Source organism: Aulonocara stuartgranti (assembly GCF_965226115.1).
Source record: "Aulonocara stuartgranti genome assembly, chromosome: 5".
Taxonomy (NCBI): Eukaryota; Metazoa; Chordata; class Actinopteri; order Cichliformes; family Cichlidae; genus Aulonocara; species Aulonocara stuartgranti.
This window is the reverse complement of record NC_138943.1, coordinates 40,639,522-40,648,068: the sequence shown is the minus strand read 5'-3', so window position 1 is coordinate 40,648,068 and position 8,547 is coordinate 40,639,522. Positions and strand designations below refer to the sequence as shown.

General features: G+C 38.7%; 1 long non-coding RNA gene across 1 annotated transcript; it reads right to left on the bottom strand.

Annotated features, from left to right (window-relative positions):
- Positions 1-2,164: 2,164 nt before the first annotated feature.
- Positions 2,165-3,689, bottom strand: LOC309706741. Its single transcript, XR_014276784.1, has 3 exons — positions 2,884-3,689; positions 2,701-2,794; positions 2,165-2,362 (listed from the first exon to the last, which is right to left on the bottom strand). It is a non-coding gene; the product is annotated as an uncharacterized lncRNA (long non-coding RNA).
- Positions 3,690-8,547: the final 4,858 nt, after the last annotated feature.

Genomic DNA, 8,547 nt, shown 5'->3' with positions numbered 1-8,547 from the left:
CAGCACTGACATGGACTTCAGATGTAGAATATTTTCACTCCCTTCCCCAGACAGTCCTAATGTTAAGCTCTTTAAATGCCATCAGACTTTGGCAGGACGGAGTCTGGAGGAGCCTCATGGAAGAGAGGAGCTCCGCCTCTTTGGCTACATCCACACGGGTGTTTTTGAAAACACAGAGTTTCCGTTTTTGTTTCTTTGTTTTTAATCCCGTCCACACGTGCAGTTTGGAAAAATATCTCCGTTGTGGGATTACAATATTACCTTATGCCATGTTAGACCCCTAATTAAAGATTGTGAATTGTTATGTAGTTTTAGTTTGCATTATTCTCCTGAATTAGAAGAAGCTGATAACTATTGCATTTATTAAACTGATTTGCATTAGAGTGCTGATTTATTGTGAATGAATGATATTGTTTTATGATGCATTATACTGCTGAGTTATAAGAAATACTGTTCACAGAAAGTCATCGCCTTATTTGTCTGATTAGAAGAGAACAGCCTAACTAAGCCTAACAGGGGACAGGTACTTCTGCCCAACCTGGCAGCCACAAAGTGAACTCATTTAGGTAAAGATAACTACATGCACCTAACCAGCCTGCACCAGCCTGACATTTCTTCCTCCTAAGTAAAAACGAATGGATGGATTGAACTTAAAGTCTCAGCTCAGTTTTCTATTTTGACCACCTACACCCCAAGATACTCTTTTAAAAAGTGTTGTTTTCAGATCCCTTTGAAGTTCATAAAGGGCCTGTTCATTTTCATTCAAATGTTTTATTGCATAAATGTTACTGTTTTCTTTTGATTTATGCTCCCACTACACTGCACCTCTACAAACAACAATGCCACGGACTGTCAGTTGCTTTTACATGCTATAAACATGAGTAGGTTTGATCAGAGTTTCAGTTATCAAAGAAAAGACAAACTGAGCAAAAAGAAGGAAAAAAAGACCAACTTCTTCCCAACTGACAAGAAAAATACTCGTCATGTTTTCATAATAAAGGATCAGGCTCCCCATTTATGACAGCTTGGACCAATAATGTATGTTACATTGATGCTACTGTAGAGACAGTGTCAACATCTCTATTTAAATATAATTAATATACAAAACACAATAAAAGTTATACATGAATTATTCATTATTTTTCACTATTGATAAAATTCATGTATACTAATCAAGGTTATACATGAGTAACGACATTATTAATAATGATTAATAATAATAATTCTAATGCCAACATGATGACTGTTCATAGCTCCTGCTTTGAAATACTGAACTTAAACACTGACCTGATGAAAGATCACAATTCACAGTGGCCCACTGTCAGAATCATTCTGAATATAAACTCATCGAGTTAATCTGAACCTTTCTCAAATGTGCTGTGAATAAATGCTGCTGCAAGCCACTGTGGGAAAGCTGTGTTATTATCATGGAAACATCTGTGACACATTCACAGAGGACGAGGACACAAAGGGACGACACGCAGAGGCTGTGTTAAAGTCAAAAATCCAAATCTTTAGTCCTAAACAGGCAGTGGTTACAAACAGGAAGACGAGCAGTCCATTAAACAGTCTACAGGGTCAAACATACAGAGAATTCAAACAGCTATTAAAAACAAATAACTGGACACTGAAAAACTTCAGTGATGTGTGAGGCACCAAAGGGAAGCAGCTGAGTATATTCAATTAATTATCTTCAAATACAAAGACAGAAACTCCTACAGGCAGCATGCAAACTGAGCAGGATACACAAAGATCAGAGATTACAAAATAAATCAGACAAGGATTTCAAACTTACTGAGAGCAAGGCCTCTGTTACAAATCTGTCTAATAGAAAAACATGCTGTACAGATACAATACGGTCAGTGTTCATGGTCATTTAAAAACTGGCTCTACCTGAACCACTTCAATATTTTATGAAGTCACTGAGTCGACCATTTCTACAGTTTGTTTCCTTCATTGCAGTTAGAGTGTGGCTGGTAAGGATGAAAACACACACAGAGCGTAAATTGTCTTTGTTAGTAAGAAACGTCAGCAAAGAAAAGACAAAACACACAAACACTCTCATGATATTCATGAATCATTAGAAAGCATCCAAACATTCTGCTCGTGGACTTTTACAGTCTTATTTGCACTCGCTCATCTTCATAATCATCCTGATCAGTACATGACAGGGGAGGCTTTGAGGTAGGCGGGGCTCTCTGCTGATGTCAGCATGAAAGGCAGGACCAGCGTCTGCCACATGTTGGTGAAACATCACAGTACACTGGCGTGGTTTCCTTTCCAGATGTTGGACGTTTGACACTTCAACGTTGAGGCCAACAAGAAGACACAGTTTTGGGTCGGGTTGCTGCAGGGTTTCTAACTGAGCAAAAGCAGAAGCACACAGACCAACAGGGATCAGATGCTGAGTGTTAGAGGAACATCTATGCTGATCACTGAATGCTGCTGTGGTCTCTTGTTGAAGTTGGCTGGTGGGACAGTCTAATAGTGATATCCTGCCCATCGGAGGAACAGTTTTAAAAACACATGCAATACTTTGTTTGTATTACAGTCAAAGTTTATGTTAATTTTGTCCTTTAAAAGTGTTGCTGTACTATAAAGTCCTATAATTTGAGGCTAAAATGGCTCAGAGAGTCTCTCTCTCAGAGGATCTCCTTTGAAAGTGGAGACGGCTTTATCCGCTGATCCACGTCACTTTACCTGGATGTTTTCTTTGAAGCTGGATGAAGACTCCTCTCCCTCACTCCTGTTGCAGCTGTGTGGTCCAGTTGGCCTCTGAGGTCACAGTCAACATCTGTAGCAGAAGAGGGGAAATAAAAGTCCAGGTTACCAAAACTGGGAGCTTTTCCAAAATAGAGCGTAACTGGACTTTTTCAGCCTTACAGGCAGATAGTTGTCTGAAGCTGCAGCTTTTTCTTTTGAGCTTTTTCCAATCTCTGCTCTCGGCTTTCTTTGAGAACATGTCTGCTTTCTTGGCATGGGTCTGTCTGCTGTTGGTGAAGAGACTAAATCCACATACTCGCTACTAAGATCTCCTCAAGTAGTCTCAACCAGATTACAGTTTAAGAGTAAATGTCTCCTGAGAGTTTCACCTTGGGGAGATGCTGTCTTGCTAACATGCAATCATGAGCATTAATCTATGAGGTGAAAAAGTCATTTTAAAAGCTCCAGCCACAAGTTTTATTTCATCTGTGTTTTGGTCAGAGTCCCATCAGACCTCCAGAATGGTGTCAGAGTGTTTTCTATCCACGTGATGAGCACAGGCCTCAGGTCCAGACCTCCACGGGCACCATAGCCTCTTTGGAGCTAATAGGTGCAAGAAGGTTTTGTTGGGATAGGAACTGAAGAGGAAACTGACGAGGAAGGCAAGGATCTTCTTCAGCTCCTCCGAGCTGGGACCTCTTTGTGTAGGCCACCATTGGCCAGGTAGCCCTCCAGCATCGCTGGATGGCCGACAGTGGAAAACCTAGAGGAGTAGGAGAGAAACAGCAGCTTGGAGCATGTCTTTATACTGTTTAGTTTTTAGAGCCACAGACTTTCTTTTAATGTCATTGTTCAGGATCTATGACTGATTATGTATTTATTGTATTCCTCCATGACTGTGTGACAGCAAGTGGAAAAAACCAGCTTCACCTTTGTTGATATGCTTGTAATTTTAATATTGATTAAATGGCCATGAAATAATAGAAAGCTCATATATGAAAATGTATTTTAAGAAGTAAAATGTTAATCTGAGTACAAAGGAGTACACTCACCTTCTGGTAGATAGAGGTGTAGCGAGCTCTGGTGAACATCCAGGCCTCCTCGTAGAACTGATCACTGATTGGATCCAAAACATCGATGGAGGATCTGTGTAAGCGCTGAGGATCGTCCTGATGGACAGAACAGAAGGAGAGTGAGACAAGTGAAGATATACTAAACAACACTGTGACATGAACTGAGCCACACACAGTTTGATTCACAGGTGATTGACACATTATTTGACCACGAGCAATCTTTTCTGGTTTGACGCCGTCTTTGTAGCCAGAAACCAGCTCTCTCCTCGGCTTCCTCCACTACACGCTTCCCCCACGCCAGTCTCCTCCGTCACTATAAAGGGGAGAGTCATGAGCTCCATCACCCTCACCTGTGCCGTCCAACGTCCCGCCACCAGCCTCCACTGCAGCAGGCCAGAGACCACACCCCTGCCACAATAAGTAAAAGTATATCCTTGCTGTACCCTTAATGCTAAATGTGCTAAATTAACCGCTGCCTTTGCCCCTTTGGGATTATTCTTATGTCACTGGGATGTTGACCTTTGACCTTCACATTAGAGAGATGGGCAGACATAATTAGTGTATGAATTTTAAAGTAACAGGTAATAAAGAGAGTGTAGCAAATGTAGTCAGGTTTATTACTCTGTATCACACATGAGTGCCCGAGGGAGGCGGGGCTGACTGGGGAGACACAGGAAACAGAGAGACAGGGCTGACTCGACATGAAACGATGAAACGTGGGACACGGGAACAGAAACTAAACACAGGCTGAAATGAACACTGAGGGAGGGAGAACTAAGATTACTGAGAGCCTGATAAATAAGAAGAACAAAAACCAAGAAAAACAAGAGTCAAAGAAAACCAAAAACACAAAGCATTGGGCCAGGACCCACTGCTGTGACATTTATATGTGATAAAAACATTAAAAACTGCTCACATGTTGAAATCTTTCTACGTATACTTTAGGTTCAGCTCTCCAGCCTGGCATTTGGTTAAGCATGATTCAAACATTTGATTTTGTTTAACTGGTTTTAATTATAGTTACTTTTTGTGAACATTTGTTGCAGCATTTAAAAATACATCATTTATTTTCAAACTTTTATTTGATTTAGAGCATCATATTTGACCAACGTAAATGTTTTAATTTCATATAAAATAACTGAAACAGTGAACTAAATATCTGAAATCTTTCCTTCCTTAAAAGTTATAATCCTACTTAAGTTATAGTGCAAATGCTTAAGCAACAAATATACTTGATGCTAATTAATTAATATTTCCCTTTGATGTTGCAACTATGCGGTCACTTCTGTCTTTAAACAAAATAATATTTTCCAGTTACAGAAATCATAAAGTCCAAACTAAAGTGCTACTGTTGCTATATGCATTTTATATAAATCATGGATGATGGTCCTGACATGAAGGACGAGAAAGTTACAGGTTGCATCCTTTGACTTTGTCTCCGTGCCTTTGGGCGATTTTCAGAAGGACAGATGTTTCTGTTCAATTCTTAAATCAATTTTTTCAAACACAAACACTATTTTAAAGCTTCTAGAGAGTAAAATATTAATGATAATTATAATAACAATAATAAAAACAAAAGCTCTCAGATCCATCAAACCAAGCAGCAGAAAGAACAATAACTGAAGAGAAAACTTTAACCTTGTAGACTTCATTATGTTCCAGCTGCTCTACAGACGCTGTGACCTCGAACTTAAGCAGGTCGTAACGTATGTGCAGCTCAATAACTTCATAATCAATTCAATTAAATCTTTATTGGCAGACTTCATGTCCATAAAAACAAGACAAGAAAAAAAACACACAACTCCCACACACACACACACACACACACACACACACACACACACACACACAAGGTATAAACCATTAAATATATATATATGTATATAAATAAGTATATAAAGCATTTGTAAAAATATAAAACCATAATATACATAAAACACAATTACTTAAAATAAATCAATAAGTACACAAACACTTTAACCAGTGCTTTCTGAGACTGGATGAGTAACGGGAACCACTCACTGTCGGATCTGTGAGTGCTAAAATTATACTGTTACTCGAACCATCCAGTCGTTCTCTAAAATTGAACATTAACTTTCTTAAAAGTGCTTTAAAAGTCCAGACACCCACAGCTACAAACATCTGGCTGGCACTACCACTTCTAGGTATTGTTAAGGTTCAAAATTGAGGAGGGAGAGTACAAACCACCCATGGTCCAGAAGGTCTTGGTCAAACAATGATTTTAATGACTACACACATGTGGGAAGAACACTCTGTACGCCGACAGCAAGTGATCTCCAACTTAATCAAAGCATGAACAGATATTTTATAGCATCAGGGTTTGATTTACTGACGCCCCTTCATGCGTCACAGATACATTTTATACATAGATCAGATCAACACCACAATGGCTTTTAACCCAGAAGATCATCTTCTATTTTCATGGCTGGTACTTTCCGTTCTTGTCTTAAAGTAAATTGTTCCTCTTTCTTGCCGAGACAACAAGGACGGTTCCTCTTTTACCGAGACACTTTTGCAGTTACAACCAGACATGACTAATCTCTCCTCTAAATAAATTTAACTCATGTGTGTGTGTCACGACCTCACATGCTCTTTCTCAATTCACCTGTTGCACTTCTGACCTTTCACCAGACCAGAGGCTCACTGAGACTATATGTATGTCTTCTACTAAATAAATGTTTTAACCAAGAACCTCTACTTAAAAGCTTAATATAAAATGATCTGATATATAAGTGTTTTGTAAGCATGTACTGCAATTCCTTCTATGGCTCCAAGTCACTTGCACAATAGATTGTCCGGACATCGCGCCGAACAAAGCTTCCGACCCCCAATTAATTGACCGAGCTCCAACTCTTTAATAAGCACAGATATGCATTGTGTATAAAATAGTCATAACTGCACCTGAAATACAAGGTCAACATAATAACTGTATGCATAACATCTTAAGGCCTTCTTAAAGCTATCTGTTACATTGTTAAAGCCTCGTCTTAGCCTGCTGCTCAAAATAACTTTCACTTCTGCAAAACTCTCCAAGCCTGTTTCCTGTCCTGTTACTTTTAGCCTTTCTGAAAGACACACACTGTTCAACCCCTGAATGCAATATAAACTCCAGATTATATTATTAATGCAATGGTAATGATGACAATTATTTAACCATAGCAGTAAAATAATTTCCCTGCTCCACACTCCCTCTCTCGACCTCTGGAACACCAGAGGTCGCAATACATTGTGTCCTCGCTCAGACCCTCTCTAGCCGTCCTCTGGCTCAACCAGCTCCCATTCGAGAACACTCCATGTGTAAGCTTTGGTTTTCTCAGTCCCTCTCTGGTGGTTCAGCAGGCCTCGAGATCTCCAGGATCCTCGCCCCTCCTGTGGTCGCCGAGATCGATCTTCTGCAAAGGAAACAAAACACCTTTTCCTGCATCTCCCTAACTTATCCTATTTGGGACTCTTTAATCAAAAGCCTGATCCTAATTATGCTCTTAACTTATTGACTTGTATTTATATATATTCTTCAACGTTCCTCATCACTTTAAAACTCTTTAAGCCCTGCTTTCACGTCCGGTTGCTCGCTCTATTTTTCCCTTATCTGATCATCAACATCCTGTGCACAAATTGTCGCTGCTGCAAGTTCCTCTACTCTAAAAGATCCAAAAGAAAACAACCACTTTAATCAATTAAGTTTAAGCATATAAGCAATTACTCCTGTATACATTTCATCATAGCTAAATGCTGCCTAAAAACAACTCCTATGTGTTAACTTCATTTTAACCTCACATTTCCTATGTTATAACCCGTTTTTGGTATAGCCTTTTTATTTCATTTGCTCCCTTTAATGTAACAATACCTTCTAATTCTAATTTATCAGACTTAACCAAAATATATGCTTTCCTTCCTCTTTGGTCCTTCTTTAAGTTCAGTTAAAAGCTAAATGAATTTGAGGCCTTTTGCCTGGAATCAATACTGTCATGTGTGTTTCTGTGTAATATCTGTTTGTGTAAGCCTACATTATAACCACTTCTTCTAAAGATCAAAAAAGAAATCAAACCTGTTCTACTCCTTCAACCCTCACTAATTTTCCCTCTAAGATTTATTCACAGCTTTGAACCCTGATATTGTATCTTCTAAACAGGATTCAGTTCTTTAATCCTTTAACCTTAACATAAAAATAACAGTTTCAGTTATACCATATCCAAATGATCAAAAACCCCAAAAGTCCTAAAATGATCCTAAATTATTAAACAATTAAATTATTAAACCCTAAACCCCCCTTTATCTTGATACATTTCATGTGTCAAGATACTATACAAAACTTAAAAATGCTCAGTTTTCCCCACTCATGTTCCAATCTATGTCATAAAAATAAACTTAAAACAGAACAGTTATCAGTCATGTGTTTCTTCAATTAATGGTAACTGAGTTACATCAAAAAATATTTCCCCTTTAGCATTTGGCATTCTCCCAACAATATACTATAATCCCATAATCTAACCCCAGTCAACAAAACAAAACAGAAATTTTCTCTGGTAAAAGCAAATTGTTTGTCCACATTTATTCATCCTCACATTCACTCACACATTCACTCCATATTTTTGCTAATAGTGGAGCTTCCCGCGTCAGATTCTCCACCCTCAGCAAAATGAGCTCAGTCATTTTTTATTTTCCATAGGAAAATATTTCTTTATGCTTTTGGACTGGATTGACTCGCATAAAATCCTTTTTACAGGGACTTACGACCTGAATAGTCCCC